Source organism: Meles meles, chromosome 1, assembly GCF_922984935.1.
Source record: "Meles meles chromosome 1, mMelMel3.1 paternal haplotype, whole genome shotgun sequence".
In the NCBI taxonomy this organism is placed as follows: Eukaryota; Metazoa; Chordata; class Mammalia; order Carnivora; family Mustelidae; genus Meles; species Meles meles.
Window position 1 is genome coordinate 120,701,352 of NC_060066.1, and position 18,361 is coordinate 120,719,712.

At 43.1% G+C, this 18,361-nt stretch overlaps 1 protein-coding gene across 1 annotated transcript in view; it reads right to left on the reverse strand.

Moving 5' to 3' along the window:
* CD53 (CD53 molecule) overlaps nt 1-11,654 on the reverse strand; it is a 28,074-nt gene extending 16,420 nt beyond the window's left edge. Inside the window, exon 1 of the mRNA XM_045980279.1 lies at nt 11,502-11,654. The gene's annotated coding sequence lies outside the window, so the exon portion shown is untranslated. The remainder of the gene's footprint in view (nt 1-11,501) is intronic.
* Nucleotides 11,655-18,361: the final 6,707 nt, after the last annotated feature.

The window sequence follows — 18,361 nt, forward strand, 5'->3', positions numbered from 1 at the left end:
GACAGAAATGAGAGCTCATCAGGCTGAACTTAAAAATGCTACAAATGAGATGCAGTCAAAACTATATACTCTAACAGCTAGGGTAAATGAGGTAGAAGAAAAATTAGTGATCCAGTAGACAAACTGATAGAGAGGAAGGAGCAGAAGGAGGCCTGGAACAAACACCTTAAAATCCATGAAAACAGAATTAGATAAATAAATGACACCATGGAACACTCCAGTGTCAGAATTATTGAGATCCCTGAGGGCATGGGGGGGGGGGACTAGAAGATATATTTGAACAAACCCTGAGAACTTCCCTTACCTGGGGAGTGAAACAAGCATTTATGTCCTAGAGGCAGAGAGGACCCCTCCCAAGATCAAGAAGAGCAGACTGACCCCAGGCATGTAATAATAAAACTTGCAGGTCTTAGAACCAAGGAAACCACCTTAAGGGCAGTTAGAGGGGAGAGATTCCTTACATACAGAGGAAGGAATATCAAAATAATGTCAGACCTGTCCACAGAGACCTGGCAAGCCAGAAAGGGCTGGCAAGACATATTCAGGGTACTAAATGAGAAGAATACGCAGCCATGAATACTTTATCAGGCAAGGCTGTCATTCAGAATAGGCAGAGAGATAAAGAGCTTCCAGGGCCAGCAGAAACTGAAAGAATATGTGACCAGTTAGCCGGCCCTGCAAGAAATATTAAGGGGGGGGTTCTGTAGAAGGAGAAAGACCCCAAGAGTGATATGGAACAGAAATTTACAGAGACAATCTACAAAAACAAGTACTTCACAGGCAACATGATGACAATAAAATCATATCTTTCAATAATCACTCTCAACATGAACAGCCTAAATGCTCCCATGAAATGGCACAGGGTTACAGATTGGATAAAAAGACAGGACCCATCCATATGCTGTCTTAAAGAGACTCATTTTGAACCTAAAGATACATCTAGACTGAAACTAAAGGGTAGAGAACAATTTTGCATACCAATGGACCTCAAAAGAAAGCTGAGGTAGCAATTGTCATTTCAGACAAATTAGATTTTAAGCTAAGGACTGTAGTTAGATAAGAAGGACACTATATCATTCTTTTTTTTTTTTTTTGACACTATATCATTCTTAAAGGGTCTATCCATCAAGAGGATCTAACAACTATAAATATCTATGCCCCCAACATGGGAGAAGCCAACTACATAAGCCAACTGTTAACCAAATAAAGAGACATATTGATAATAATATGTTAATAGTAGGACACCTCAGCACTCCACTCAGCAACAGACAGATCATCTAAGCAGAAAATCAACAAAGAAGAGCTTTGAATGGCACACTGGACCAGATGGACCTCACAGATACATACAGAACATTCTACCCTAAAGCAACAGGATACTCATTCTTCTTGAGTGCACATGGAACTTCCTCCAGAATAGACCACATACTGGGTCACAAATCAGGTCTCAACCTATAGTAAAAAACCGAGATTATTCCCTGCATATTCTCAGACCACAATGCTTTGAAACTGGAATTCAATCATAAGAAAAAAATTAGGGGGTGCCTGGGTGGCTCAGTGGGTTGATCCTCTGCCTTTGGCTCAGGTCATGATCTCAGGGTCCTGGGATCGAGCCCTGCATTGGGCTCTCTGCTCAGCAGGGAACCTGCTTCGACCTCTCTCTCTGCCTGCCTCTCTGCCTACTTGTGATGTCTGTCAAATAAATGCATAAAATCTTTAAAAAAATTGGAAGAAATTCACACACTTGGAAGCTAAAGATCATCCTGCTTAAGACTGTTTGGGTCAGGGATGCCTGGGCGGTTCAGTCGGTCGGACAGCTGCCTTTGGTTCGGGTCATGATCGGGGTTCTGGGATTGAGCCCCACATCAGGCTCCCTGCTCAGTGGAGAGCCTGCTTCTCCCTCTCCCTTTGCCTGCTGCTCTGCCTACTTGTAGTCTCTTTCTCTGGGTCAAATAAATAAAAGTCACTTTAAAAATCTTCTAAAAAAGAATGGGTCAACCAGGAAATCAAAGAAGAACTTAAATAATTCATGAACACCACAGAGAATGAAAACACATTGGTCCAAAACCTATGGGATACTGCAAAGGTGGTCCTAAGAGGAAAATACATAGCCATCCAAGCCTCAGTCAAAAAAATAGAAAAACCCCGAATTCACCAACTAACTTTACACCTTAAAGAACTGGAGAAATAACAATTAAGCCTAACCCACACACAAGAAGTGAAATAATTAAGATTAGAGCAGAGCTCAATGAATTAGAAAACAGAAACACAGTAGAACAGATCAAGGAAATAAGAAGCTTGTTCTTTGAAAGAATTAGTAAGATTGATAAACCTCTGGCCAGACTTATCCAAAAGAAAAGAGAAAGGACCCAAATTAATAAAATTATGAATGAAAGGAGAAAGATCATGACTAACACCAAGGAAATAGAAACAGTTATCAGAAATTGTTCTCAACAACTATATGTTAATAAATTAAGCAAACTGGAAGAAATGGATGCCTTCCTATAAACCTATAAACTACCAAGACTGAAACAAGAAGAAATTGACAAACTGAATATAGACCAATAACCAAAAATGAGATTGATGTAGAGTTCAGTTATTCATCAGTTGCATATAACACCCAGTGCTCATCATATCACATGCCCTCCTTAGTGTCCTTCATCCCAAAGATTTCATTCTTTTTGATGGCTGAGTAATATTCGATTGTACCTATACACCACATCTTCTTTATCCATTCATCAGTTGAGGGACACTTGGGTTCTTTCCATAATTTGGCTATTGCTGATGGTGCTGCTATCTTAAAACCTAGCAATCAACATTGACTATTTCAGTGCCTCCTTTTTCACTTGTGCTCATGGGGTTCTTTGCTGAAATTTGCTGTTTTCTCTCCCTCAGAACCCTTAATTTAGTAAGCCACTATTCATCCTGACATTCAACCCCAGTGTCACTCTTCCAGGAAACCCTCTTTGATTATATCTGTTTCTCTGCACCCAAACCCATTCCCCACAAGGAGTGCCCCTAATACCTGCACATCCCAGTTACTGCCCTCGGCTCTTCGTTTTATAATTATCTCTTCCCTCTCTAGAATGTGAGCTCCTTGAGAGTAGGAGCTAGTTTATTCATTTTTTAATCCTTGAGATCTAATACAGTCCCCTGATTACACTAAAAAGAGTAAGATTGTTCAATAAGCCTGTGTCAATTAACTGAATAATCTGGTATGGTGGAATGAACATGACACTACAGCATCAGAGGCCTTGAGCTTGAAAATTATCCTACCGATAGACCCATCTTTTGGATGTGGGCAGATGACTTACACAGAAGCTTGGGCTAGATGCCTCCTAGGGTCACCACAGCCCCAACCTCCTGGGATCCCAAGATCACCTCTTCAGATCCCTGTAATCAAATGGTCTACAGAGAACCAACAAATGAAGTGCCCACAGACCTGTGGGTATCCCTACTGAATTTTCCCCTCACAGATAGGAAGAAGAACCTCTTCTTTCTCCTTCCCTTATTTTCCATTTGCTCAGACTCCCACTGGTTGAAAGAGAAACCTGCCCATTTGGTGAAGATTGTCACTACTTTTACCACGTGCATGGCCCTAGTTTTCTTATTAACCCAGACAGAATGAGACTCCATTTCCCCTTCCTTTCTTCACTGTGACTGCATCAGCTATTGGGCTCTTGCCCCTGCCAACCCAACTGCCTGGAAGAACTGACACCTCTTTGCAGTCAAAATCTGCTCCATGACTCATGGCTCTGTGAAGAAAGTCCCTGACGTCAGCTTCCAGGAAACCCCTGTGACCAAACTCCAGTTAACTGTGGCCAGGGATGAAGTTCACTTTTCAGTTCCCTCCAAGCAAATGTCTTTGGCTAGTAAACTGTCTTGTGGATTTCTAGCTCAATCCCTCCTTTTTTTTTTTTTTTTTTTGGCCCATCCTTGCAGGGCCATCATACCTAGTCCTGAATTAATTTTTTAGAAGTAGCTAAGGTTGGGAAAGAAACTTCAGGAAGCTATCAATTCAATCCAGTCTTATGCGATCCAATCTTGGAGCCACAGCAAGACAGCTTTGGTGTTATGCAGACTATTATATTTATGAGATGTTAATACATGTTCCCCGAATGAAAACAAGCAAACAAAACCATAAAGAATCACTATATTGTGCACCTGAAACTAAAATTATGCTGTATGGTAACTAACCAAAAAAAAAATCCTTTTTTCAAAAAAAATTTTTTAAAAGATTTTATTTATTTATTTGACAGACAGAAATCACAAGTAGGCAGAGAGGCAGGCAGAGAGAGAGAGGAGGAAGCAGGCTCCCCGCCAAGCAGAGATCCTGATGTGGGGCTTGATGGGATCATGACGTGAGCTGAAGGCAGAGGCCTTAACCCGCTGAGCCACCCAGGTGCCCCAACTAACCAAAATTTAAGTAAAAACTTTAAAAAAAAGGTATAAAAGGAATCCATGGTAAAATAAATTTGAAAATAAATAGGATTAAATAAAAATAAAATAAAAAGCAGTAAACAGTTCTTTTAATGAATGACTTTGGAGAAACTCATTATATGCTATGTACATTGTTACTACAAACCTATTCTTATTTTGAAGATTACTTATAACTGCTCAGAGAACATAGTGTTCCACAGAATAGAGTTTGATAAACACTAGTTGCAGAATCAGACAGATCTAATTTTGAATTCTGGCAGTGCTACATGCCAGAAATGTGGCCTTGGGCAACTAGTGTAATCTCTCTACTTTCACAATTTCCTCATCTTTTTAAAAATGGTGATATCAGGGGTGGGAGGTTGGGGCAACCTGAGGGTTTTGAAGGGTCAGGGGTGGGAGGTTGGGGGAACAGGTGGTGGGTAATGGAGAGGGCACGTTTTGCATGGAGCACTGGGTGTTGTGCAAAAAGAATGAATACTGTTACGCTGAAAAAATAAATAAAATGAGAAAAAAAAAAATGGTGATATCCACATACAGCTCACATGTGGTTCAAGGGGTTAAAAGAGATAACATCTTCTAGATGGCTCAGAATCAGAGTGCCTGGTTCAGTGAGCACTGACTAAAAGATCAAGTTTAGAGATTCCTTACCATAAGGGTAACCCTGGGCTTTCTGCTAGATTTTCAGAAATAAAATACAGCAGGGGCTAGAAAACCTTTAATAACTTTTTGCTCGTTTCATTTTTTGGTAAATACCTAAAAAAAAAAGTTTGTGCCCCCTCTGTAAAAAAAAATTCAAACAATAAAGAAAGTACAAAGTCGAAAGCATAAAATCTTCTGAAATCTCATGTCCAGAAAGAACCACCATTGACATTTTGGGTGAACACCTTTCCAGACATTTCTCCCTATATACAGATCTATTTGTCAGCTTACACAGAAAAACAAGGTACTCAATAAGGTGACTTTTGGCTTCCTATCCTCTTCTACCCAGTGCCTGTGAAGCTTTTTGGTTCATCAGTGAAGAACAGTGGAAACTTGATTAACAAAAGATTTTTCTAAATAGGGAAGAAAATCTGTTCTCTATGAGGGTCCCCCAAATAAGGACAAAATAAATTTAAATAGATGATAGAGTTCACTGAACCCTGCAAAATGCTGAATGTTTCACAAGTGTTTTTTATTTATAATCCTCTTATCAACCCTGTAACTTAGGTGTCAACAGCCCCACTTTGCAAACAGGAAATCCAAGGCTCAGTCAACCCACTTAACAGCACCAGTTCACCCAGCTAATGAACAGCAAACACAGGGCACAAGGCAAGGTCTCTCAGCCTCCCATACCACCTTCCTTCCACTGCCCCAGGCCCCATTTTGTGCCTCTCACTTCCAAACCCAACTCAAGCCCTGCAGCTTGATGAGCCTCAGGAGGACTCCTTCCAACTTCCAGAGTGAATCTCTGTGAGCAGTGGCTGAGAGGAATAGGGGTTATGCAAGTATGTCTCTCTGAGGGAATAATAAGCAATCACAGGGGGAAAGGTGATACTAAAATAAAACCAAACCAAACCAGCATTTATGCATTGTTTTCCTCTCATCTCTCCCTCATTTTGTCAAAGGAATGTGTTTGTCATCTTAATCCTCCCCAAAATTGTGATCTGGTAAAAGCTTTCCTTTCAAAGCTGTTATTGGGGAGACGAATGGGTGATTTGTGCAGGAAAGAAAGAAGAAAGAAGCAAAGAGGAGAGAAAAAATGAGGAAAGACAAATTCAGATGATCTCGGAAGCTCATTTCCTAGAAGTTCTCTTTCCTTACCCTCAAAATATGTAGAATTTTGCTGTGGAGGATCCCTCTCCTGGAGACCCATCTATGGTGCTTTTAGGCAAGTATTTTCAAGTGTGAGCAAGGTTCTCTGTAGGCTAATAAAATCCACTTCTGGGGCACCTGGATGGCTCAGTGGATTAAAGCCTCTGCCCTCTGTCATGGTCCCAGGGTCCTGGGATCGAGCCCCACATCGGACTCTCTGCTTAGAGAGTCATGAAACCATCTCATGAAACCATCTAATTTCTCCTCTCTCTCTGACTACGTCTCTACCTACTTGTGATCTCTGTCAAATAAATAAATAAAATCTTAAGGGGAAAAAAAGCCACTTCTGTGGTATCCCCATCAAAAATCTGAATAACCTGAATCTAGTCATGAAGAAACATGAGACAAACCAAATAAAGAGATATTCTAGAAAATAGCTTGTATACACACTTCAAGAATATCAATGTCATGAAACACAAGGAAAGACAAAGGAACTATTCCCGGTAGAAGGAGACTAAAGAAACAGGACCGTTAAAAGCAAGGTATGATCAGAGATTTCCAGTCACTATAAGGATACCAATGGGCAACTGATGGAATCTGAATAGAATCTATAGATTGGTAACAGTATTGTATCAGTGTCAATTTCCTGATTTTCATTATTATAAAGTAGTGTGTAAGAGAATGTTTTTGTTCATAGAAAATACACAGTAAGGACTCCTGGGTGGCTCAGTCAGCTAAGGGTCTGCCTCCAGCTAAGGTCATGCTCTCAGGGTCCTGGGATCGAACCCCGAAGCTGGCTCCTTGCTCAGCAGGGAGTCTGCTTCTCCCTCTCTCTCTGTCCCTCCCCCACCTTGTGCGCTTGCGCGATCTCTCTCTCTCGCTTTGTCTCTCTGTCTCTAGCTCTTCACACTATCAAATAAATAAATAAAATCTTTAAAAAAAAAGAAAACACACAACAAAGCACTCTGTGGGAAAGGATATCATGCCAGCAATTACTCCCAAATGAGAAAGCCAAGGAAGGATAAATAAAATGTGATAAAATATTAATACTTGGGAAATCTAGGTGAAGGGGGGTATTCAGAAATTCTTGGTACAAGTTTTTCAAGTTTTCTATAAGTCTGAATTAAGAGAAAATGTTGAATATGAGTAAATGATCTAAGGAATCCTGATCTTTAAGTCATTACGTTATAATTCCCTGATAGCATAAATACTGAGATTCCACAAGAGCTGTTTTTAGAAGAACAAACTGTAGGAAAATTCTTTAAGGCCTCTATTTGTTCCTAATAGGGAGTGAGTATCAAGCCACGAGTTCAAACTGAAAAGATGTGAGGTACCAAAATAATTTCTCACTCCCATTCATCAGTCTAGTTCTCCTGAAATATAAAACGTCAAACAAAATGTGACAAATTAAGCGTATTTCAAATATTCCATTTGCTAGCATATTGACTTCAGGTCAATTGGATTTATGATTGGGTTGTATTTTTTATGTTTGCTTATGTTAAAATGCACTGGAAATCTATGCAAACAAAGAACACAGTCTAATGATGCTTATTTAGTAGGACGTTTATAAGAAAAGAAAGTATAGTGTGTAATGGGGAGGAAAGAACATTCCATGGAGAATCGGGAATTACTATTTAACTTGTTTTAAGACTTTGGACAAGTTTCACCTTACCTGAAAAATAAGCAGTTTGGAATGTTATTAGGATAGCTAATGTTTACTGAGTTGAACACTTCATTTGAACCTAATATAATCCCAAATTCCATTTAAGTAACAACATTCTAACACTTGGAAAATAGGGCTCTTCTTTAAGTGGTTATAGAAATGTAGCCTTGTGGCACTTTTCCTTAACAACAGTTCTTGGCCATTGCTGTGATGTACTGATGTTCCTGCTTGGGAAGGACCAGTCCCATGTGCTGGTGACCTGGGGAATGAAGAGGGGACTTGCCTCTGTGTCGCAACCCAGAGATCAATGGCCTCCACTCTGGGAGGGCTCACCCAATGGCTTTGGAAATGGCTTCCTTCTTCTCAAAGCCTGTGTCCAGACAGCCTTCCCACATTCACCCTCCAGCTGCAATCCTTGCCTCTGCCCCAGCCTTCACCCCCGCAGGCCCGCTTTGTGTAGTGGTCTCATTTCTCTGTTCCTTTACTTGGGTGCTCTGAACCTGAGGTAGCAGCTGGGCCCCGGAGCTTTCTGAGGGCATGTACCTAGTTTGCTAAACCCGGGATGGCCTGCACACACTTGGTGCTAGCTTGGTACAGGAAGTACGGGGGAGGGGGGTCCTAATGTAGGAACACAAACCAAACCACTGTAACTAAATCAGCACAGCGTTTTCCAGAACAGAAGCTGAGAGACCGGGGCCAGAACCTCGTGAAGAGCTCCAAACTTCACCCTAACTTGGGGGAAATGGAGATTAAGGAGTAAGAAAGCTACCCCTTCACCCTCATTTCAAGCCACATCCCATCAATTCTGATGTCTCAGGCACAGCCACGGCCAGGCCTAGACCTCGGACCTGCCTGGTTGTTTGGTCTTGCCTCTCACTTCCAGGTGCTAGGTTCTAGAACCAAGTAGAAGAGAGAGATTTCCACTTCCTGTGCTCCTGCTCACTTGCCTCAGATGCATCTGGGGCGGGGGCAGGTCACACTCTTTGAGTGTGCATGTGCTGTGCCCCATCTGGAATGCTGTTACCCCCAGTCTCCATAGCGAACTCATATTTCTTTGAAAATGAACCCAAGCAGTCACTTCGTCTCCAAGGCACACTCCTACACTCCTCCCACATTTTGTGCACACTCCTTGTCCACTATCAAAAAGATCGCCTTGTGTTATATTGGTGTGTTGAGTCTGTTCTCCACACCAGAATCTACAAAGTCTTCGAGATTGCTAAGCACGTCAGTTATCTCCGGGTTCCGGGACTTAATACCTAGCTGTTTGTAAGCTGTGGGGTGGACAGGAAAAGGGTAACAGACTTCATATCTGGAGTCTGAACCTCTCTGGGTGGTCAGAGATCAACCCGAGGGCACCAGAAACCAAAGACCAATGGATTTGACCTTGTCTGTCTGTGCTGGTTGATTACCAAAGATGAAGTAGCTTCAGCAACAGTAGCTACAAAGGAATGGGCTTTGAATCATTTCCCACGGGTATAAAGGCGCCCAATTCTTTCATTTAAAAGCTAAGTACTCTTTTTTTTTTTAAGATTTTTATTTATTTATTTGACAGACAGAGATCACAACTAGGCAGAGAGGCAGGCAGAGAGAGAGAGGAGGAAGCAGGCTACCTGCTAAGCAGAGAGCCTGATGTGGGGCTCAATCCCAGGACCCTGCGATCATGACCTGAGCAGAAGGCAGAGACTTTAACCCACTTAGTCACCCAGGCGCCCCTAAAAGCTAAGTACTCATAATTGGCCCACACAGAAAACAACACAGGAAATCAAGCTTCAGTACAGTCTCTGCTCCAAACCAACCGCAATTTCAAAACAGTGCAGATTCCGGTGGAGATTGAGAAAGCAAAACTTCTTTGTTTAACCAGCAGCTAAGATTCCTTTTGCTCAAGTCTCTTCCAAAGCAGCGATATATTTTATCTTCCATAGGAGTTCCTGAAGGTCAGGACTATTTTAGGGAGACTATTTTTGTCTCCCCGCCAGAATCTTCCAAAGCAGAGTGCTTGGCCCCAGGAGTCACTTAATGCATGATCATTTAAAAAAATTCGTTAAAAAGTCTGGTCTTGGGGCACCTGGCTGGCTCAGTTGGTAGAGCATGCGACTCTTGATCTCAAGGTTGTGAGTTAAGGATTACTTAAAAACCCAACCTTAAGGGGCACCTGAGTGGCTCTGTTGGTCAAATGTTTGATTCTTGGTTTCAGCTCAGGTCTTGATCTCGGGGTTGTGGAATAGAGCCCTGCATCTTGTTCCATGCTCAGTGCCTGCTTAAGATTCTCTTCCTCTGCTCCTCCACCCCACCCGCAAACTGCACACACACACTCTCTCATAAATAAGATCTTTAAAAAAAAATCTTGAAAAAATAAAATAGAAAATCTGATCTTTATTTTTAAATTCATGGCTCAATGGCCCCTGAGGTGCTTTGGGAATCTACAGCCCTTGGAGGTGTTGCCATCCCTCATTGTTAGGTCGGTTAGTAATGGTCTTCAAGGGCTTTTCTCTCCCCCAAGGGCATAATCAGTTGAGATTCCTGCAGGTCTGAGAAGGAGAAAGCTCTGATTTAGTGTTTCCTATGGTGTCCTGACCTCTAGTAATGACTAGGGTGGTCACAGAAAGCCAGAACCAAAGCTTGACTTTGACCTTCTGAGTCCATGAGACCCCAGTCAGTAGTTACAGGGCATGAATTAGAAATCATTACAATATCAATTTTTTAAAAAGATTTTATTTATTTATTTGACACACAGAGAGAGATCACAAGTAGGCAGAGAGGCAGGCAGAGAGAGAGAGAGCGGAGGAAGCAGGCTTCGTGCTGAGCAGAGAGCCCGATGCGGGGCTCGATCCCAGGACCCTGAGATCATGACCTGAGCCGAAGGCAGCGGCTTAACCCATTGAGCCACCCAGGCGCCCCACAATATCAAATTTTGTTGGTTGGTGCTGGTCACATTATATTTATCAATATTTATGGTTTGTATACCAAGGACAAGTTTATTTGGCAGAACTCTGAGGACCACAATGTTCATTCTGCTGTTTGAAAAAAATCAATCTAAGCATCTCTTCAGGGTGTTCAATTTTTACCTCTTGATACACAGGCAGTGGAAATGCCCTGCATTCCTGACTCCAAGCTATTTAGTGGCTCTGGAGAATCACAGTAAGAGGCATGAAAATTGGTCGAATGAAGAACTGCCATCTCTCAGCTGCCTTTCTAAATGGCTCTGGCCCTTGGTTCTCTCCTCACTCTAAAATCACAAGATCTATCTTCTAAGAGACCTGAGCATGTATGAAATCTCCCCAATGTCATGTCCCGCAGAAGGCTCCAGGTATCAGAAATGACTACACACAGAAATTCAAGTTCTGAAGCAATTTAAGCCCACGAATGTCCTGGCCCAAAGAAGTTTCAGATAATGGGAACCCAGTTAATGAAAAGTCTCTATGGCCAGCTTGTCATTTGAGGGGTGCCAAAATCTTAATCTTTTGATTTTCCTGCACTAAGTATTTGTGAAATAGGAGTTCCAGGAGATTTTGAACTTACTGAAGAGGTGTACAGACAATCCTAAGAGAGCCCATCCCACATAATACAGTTCAGGTCTTGTCAAGCCAGATCAAAATGTTACCCAACTTACCTTTTGCAGGCACTCACTCTTCCTCAGTCTTTTAGGCAGGATTGGTGATTATCCTTGAGGTGGTCACAACAAGGCTGGTAACACGGATGTCCGGGGCTATTTGTATAAAAGGAGAAGTGAAGGGAAAATAAATGTGCTCACACTGTGACAACAGGAAGCCCAGTTGATGAGAAGGAGGAAGTGAGGCTCAGCCTGCTCTTTTTAGCCTTAGAGATGTAATCCTTCCCCTGTGGCTTTTTAGACACCTACTCTCATGACCCACCCAAATATGTAAACTTGTTTCTATGAAACACTGGAAAAGTCAAAGACCAAGCTGGTCAAGGCACTCATCGGTGAGCCCTAGCGGGTTCTGGGATGATTTGGGCATTAATTTCTGTCTAGAAGAAGTCAGTGCTTCTCAGTCAAGATGGCAACTCAATCCACACTCAATGTGTGGATTGTTCGAGAATAAGTATGCCTGGGGCACCTGGGTGGCTCCGTCAGTTAAGCATCTGCCTTCGGCTCAGGTCATGATCCGAGGGTCCTGGGATCGAGCCCCACGCCTGGCTCCCTACTCAGCAGGGGGGTCTGCTTCTCCCTCTCCCTCTTCCCTGCTTGTGCTCTGTCTCTCTCTCAAATAAATAAATGAAGTATTTTTTTTTTTTTTAAGAAGAAGTATGCCTGGCCCTCCATTTGGCAGGTGGAAACTAGAGTAGAACCTGAGAATAATTATTTTTGGAAGTTTACTAGGACTGAGACAGGAATGTCTCTTAAGCCTCTTGGCCTTCTCCCCACCCTCCCTCCAGCTGCCTTCCGGAAGATCTCTAGTTTCCTGTTGGATTGGGATGCCATTTTCAGACACCTGTGTCTCAGAAGCTGGACTTCCCTTGCAAAAGGATATTGCCAAGGGTAAACCCCAAGGCACAATCCAAGGGACACTGGTAGAAATGATTTGGTTAGTAAAGGGAGCCCCAGATTTAGAACCCAAACTTCTGAGTTTCGATCCCAGCTTTATGTCTGTTAGCTCTGCTGTCCTGAGCAAATCTCAACCTCTCAGCTTTAGTTTATTAATGGCAACATCTAATAATAATCCCGCTAGATAGTTACCGTTATTTCCCCATTTATAGATGAGAAAACAGAGGCTCAAAGAGGTTATATATTTAGCACAAGATTATACAGATAAGAAATAGACGTTGGGGGGCGCCTGGGTGGCTAAGTGAGCTGTGTGACCCACTCTTGATTTTGGCTCGGGTCATGATCTTAGAGTCATGGGATTGAGCCCCACGTCGGGCTCCATGCTCAATGCAGAGTCTGCTTCTCCCTCTCCCTCTGCACCTGCACCCCACCCTGGCTTGTGCGCTCTCTTTCTCCCCCACTCTTTCTTTAAAAATAAATAAATAAAACCTTTAAGAAAAAGTTACAGCAGTTGGGACTCAAATTCATAGTCACAGAGAATGCTATTTTAGAAACCCTATGACCAGTAGATTTTGAAAATCTTATTTCCAGTTTTCTCTCTGCTTTGTCTATGCAGATTTTCTTAGAATGAAACCATTAAGGGCTAGGTGATAACCCCAACATATCCCGAGTCATCAGTGAAATGCAGAACCTACCACTGAGCCACAGTTTTAGGTTTTTTTTAATCTGATAAAGGAAGACATGGACATTCTCCCCAGTGATCGACTTAGAAACACGCATCTGGGAAGGCAAGCTTTCTCTGTCTTCCTTTACCCTGACACATCCAGATTCTGCAATCACCTCTGACCAGGGCTGGCTTGTGGAGAATGCTGAGTTCAAGGGGAAATGGATCCTGACTGCGGAACATGTCAGTCCTTAATGTTCTCTAAGTGCACAGATTCCTCCAAACTTATGAGATCATGGAACAGCAAGTGTGTGTGTGTGTGTACAGTTTTTCTCAGGGAACAGTTTTTCAGCATCACTGCATTGTAGGAAATGCTGTCATCAATTCTCCTCTCTTCATCTGGCATCAGTCTGAGGAGTTGGTGTCCCTTTCTCAGGGCTGCTGTCACCATGATGGGTCCCTGCAGTTGGGGGTCTAAGAAAAGACTTCTTCCCAGGCTCCCATTCTCTGTGGCTTCCATTACTATCTCTTTGTGCCCAAGAGTCACAGATCTACGTGTGTGATCTGAGTTCTCATTGAGCTTCATGTACGTGCTTGAAATTCCCTACACAACATTCAGCTTGAGAAGCCAGGCATTCTCCTGCTGAAACCTCCTCCTCTCCTGTATTCAATCATCTAAGGGAAAGACCCCACTCATTGCCCTGTTGCCCAAGTCAGGCTTCCTCTTGGGCTAGCCTCTTTCCCACATTGTGGCATATGACCGTCCACCAAGTCCTAGAAATTGTATCTTTCCCTCACTATTTCTCCAGTCAGACAACTTCTGTCCAATTCCAGAGCCATACACTAATCCTTATCTCTCACCTGGTTCACTGCATCCCAGGCTCCTACAAGATCAGCCTGGGTGTTTTCTCACTCAACCCTTACAAGGAAATCTTTCTAAAAATGATAGTTGAATCATGTCGTTCCCCAGTTTACAGTTCCTCCCTGGTTTCAACCCTTAGGTTTTTGATTTGGTTTTGTTTTTGTTAAATAAGCTCTACACCCAGTGCATAAGAAGTGTTCCCCTTGGGCCAAAGACCTGCGATTTCCACATGGAAGTTATGACTGTCTTGTTAGAGTTCTATCTTCTTTGAACTCAAGTGGGGATGGATGCAAGAGAACCCACAGAGACCATATGACACTGTAGCACAGATGAAATGAGTCTGAGCTCAGAGAGAACAGAGTGACAGGTCTGTCGCAAACACCATTACTCTCTGTGTTGTCTGAAGCAGCTATGAATTCCTCTCCTGACCCCATCCTGCCTTGACTGTACATCTACCTTCCCTCCTATCCATTAGCAAAGGACCCCACTGCCCTAGGACAAGAATCAGGAACTCAGCTCACTAAATAACATCCCCTTTGCTTCTCCTCAGAGTGACAAGAGGCTCCTTTTGCAGGCCCATTCACTCCTAAGCTTCAAAGTACAAATATGCCCAAGTGTGGCCTTGTTAACTTGGGGTATCCTGTGCCCCACAAGGACAGGTATCCTCGATAAGCCATTGTCACTGGCAAATGTCGCTTTGGGACCCGACTTACAGATGACAAGTCAGTTATAAAGATTTTGAGGCTTAAAAAATACAGTGCATGGGGGGCGCCTGGGTGGCTCAGTCAGTTAACCATCTGCCTTCAGTTTGGGCTGTGATCCTGGGGTCCTAGGATTGAGTCCTGCATCAGGCTCCCTGCTCAGCCGGGAGTTTCCTTCTACCTCTTCCTCTGCCCCTCCTCTCTCTCATGTGGGCTCTCTCTCTCTCTCTCTCAAATAAATGGATAAAGTCTTAAAAAAATACTGTGCAGGTAACTGTGACACAGAATCATCTGTAGAAGCTGGTCACCCCAGAAGCTGTGGCTTTCTGTAAATTCTCTTTCCTTATCTTCCTCTCCGTCAGGGCGTACTAACTGTCCTTGGACTCACAGGGCATAAATTAATCCAACTGTGAACTCCCTGATTTTGTGTATCTTTCCAGCAGGGAAAGTAAGGGAAGCTAAATTGAAAAGGTCTAGCTAAAAAAAAAAAAGTGTGTGTGTTGTGTATGTATGTGTAAGTATACATATTTAGCAGCAAAACTCTCTTCATTCAAATAAAGCTTAAAATGGAACAGTCATAACTAAGACAGAAGAAAGCAGAACTGCTCAGAGAATGCAGGGGTGGGGCTCATCCTATCCCCCCTTTCGTGGCTTCTTGGCTTCTTGGTCCAACCCTATGGATGGAAAAGCCCTGGACAAGGGGGCCAGGCTCCTGGTTCCCTTGCCAGTGTTGGCGTTTGTTTTTAGTTGTAGGCCCAGGGCTGTGGCCCCTCCAGTCCTGGAGGCCTCACTAGCTTGGAGAAATTCTCATTGCCATGGCTCAGTAGAAATAAGAAGCCGGTTCCACTCCACAGCTCCTCTTCCCCGTTTGGGAGGCTGGGAGTTGTGGCTTCCTGCAGAACAGATAATGGGGAAATGTTTTTCTCAGCTGACAGCAATTGCACCGCCACAAATAACCTGAGGCTTCCTTACCAGATTGGACGCTGTGAACTCGGAGTAGGTACCATGTGGGGCGGGGGCAGGATGTTACCAGCTCTGTGCCCCATGATACACTACACTCTCTCCTAGCCAAGAATAGCAAAATGGGTTCCCCTTTCTGCACATCCAGAATGCAAGCTGGTGCAGCCACTTTAGAAAACAGTGTGGAGATTCCTCAAAAAATTAAAAATAGAGCTACCCTATGACCCTGCGATCACACTACTGGGTATTTACTCCAAAGATACAGATGTAGTGAAAAGAAGGACCATCTGTACCCCGATGTTCATAGCAGCAATGGCCACAATCGCCAAACTGTGGAAAGAGCTGAGATGCCCTTCAACACATGAATGGATAAAGATGTGGTTCATATATACAATGGAATATTACTCAGCCATCAGAAAGGATGAATACCCAACTTTTGTATCCACATGGACGGGACTGGAGGACATTATTCCGAGTGAAATAAGTCAAGCAGAGAGAGAGTCAATTATCATATGGTTTCACTTACTTGTGGAACATAAGGAATAACATGGAGGACATTAGGAAAGGAAAGGAAAAGTGAATTGGGGGAAATTAGGGGGAGAAATGAAACATGAGAGACTGTGGACTCTGAGAAACAAACTGAGGGTTTTAGAGGGGAGGGGGTGGGGGGATGGGTGAGCCTGGTGATGGGTATTAAGGAGGGCATGTATTGCATGGAGCATTGGGTGTGGTACAAAAACAATAAATCTTGGAACACTGCATCAAAAACTAATGATGTATTTTATGGTGACTAACTTAGCACAACTAAAATAAAAAAGAATAGCAAAATGGTAATCTTGCAGGCAATTCGGGCATACCCCGGGAGCTCCTTCTCATCTCTGGGCAAGGAGAACAACCAGAGATGACAGGTGGTATGGTATAGGGGAGAGAGGCCTGGACACAGAAACAGAAGTGCTGGATTCTAGTTTTTGTTCTATAATTACCCAGGGAAAGTCCGCTTAATCCCCTAAGGGCTCACTTCCCTGTCTGTGAAAGAAAATAGACCAGGCAATCCACACATTTTCTTTGGGCCTTAAACATTCTGAACATTTATTACTTTAGAATATCGAAAATGAATTCCTGAAATATAGTTATTTAGTTAGCATCTGGTGCGGAAGGTGGAGACTTCTAGTTCTTATCTAGCATTTGTGCTCTTATTTAGCAGCAGTATGAAAAAAGTACGGCATTTCCGCCCTTACCGGAGAATGGCTAGGACCAGTGAGTTCAGGTAATTTGCCCAAAGCACACTGCTAAAAAGTGGCAGAGCCCAAATGGAAAAACTTGCCCGTGACACCAAAGCCTGCTCACCCGTTCAGCTATCCAGCTTCCCTTAGGCTAATCTGATGTTCTAAAACTTGCTCCCCTTGTGGATAATTGAAAGCTCACAATGTTTACTTTCACCAGGAATATCACAAGGTTCTCTCTCAATACTTTCCAGGTTTATAGAAAAGGAGCAAGAAGAGGACAATCCTCCATAAAGCAAAGCTTGAGAGTTTTCAGACACCCAGCATAGACTCCTATGTGCTGTTTCCCCGACAGGGTTTGGAGTAACCTCCATGAATGGTGTACATAATCTCTTAAGTAAAACAAACAAACAAACAAAAAACCACCACCACAACAACCCCTAATGCTTCAAGAGAAAGGTTTAGACAAGACCTATTTGTATCCTCAGCATTGGGAGCCTAATCCAAGGAACCAGAGGCAGGCAGCATCTCAGTGTGTATTTCTGATGTCAGCTTTTCTACTCTGAAGGCAACTCAACATTTTAGAGTTGCATAGAGCAAAAAACAAACACGTGCCCACTACACCCTATGTTCTAAGTACTGAGAGTGCTTGCCAGTGGGAAGGGGAATGAGTGTGGGCAAGAGCCTGGTAGAAGGAAGTGGCATTGGGAGACAAAGCCCCAGCTCCTGGCTGAGCCTGCCCCTAAGGCAGCACGGGAGATGGATGGAGCCCTGCAGATATCCTTGTGGGTTGTGGGTCCTTTGCCGAGCCGCATCTTTCCAAAGTTTCACTTCTCACCGGGAAGCTCTAGAGTGGGAGGGATTAGAAAATGCTCTATCTAGACAAAATCTACATCAGAGAAGGAAACCGAAGCTCCAAAAGCTCCAAATTATTATTTTTTTGCTCCAAATTCTTGATGGATAACTGATATCTTGTGACTAGAGCTATTATTATTTTTAAGTTTATTTTTGGAGTAGTTTAAGGTTCTTGGCAAAATGGAGTGAAAAGTACAGAGAACTCATATATATCCCCTGGCTGCTGTGAGAATTAGTAGAAAACCTTGTTTAGAATGGAGTCAGGAGGCCAGCAGGAGCTCTCACACCCTACCACTACTTGTCAATTGCGGCCCCAACAGAAGAGTTGGATACTTGGGCTTAGATACTTTATTACTATACAGGCGGGAGTGGGGGGGAGGCTCTTTCCTTGCCTGGCACCAGCCCACCCAATAAGAAACTGCCACAACTCAGCCAATGAAAAGTCACTACACTTCTAACTCCCAGTTTAACCCAATGGATTTTTTGTTTAGGAGAGCCTTCCCGACTTCCCACTCTCCTCTATAAAAAAGCCTTCCTCTCTTTTGTTCTTTGGACTTGCCTATGGTTTGCTGTATCTTACTTGTTGGGTTTTGCAACCAAAAATGCGGTACATTTTTCATACTGCTGCTAAATAATAGGCTAGTCTCAAACCCATTTTTGTTGGCGAGATAACTGACAGTTTTATATTTAAGGTTAACATT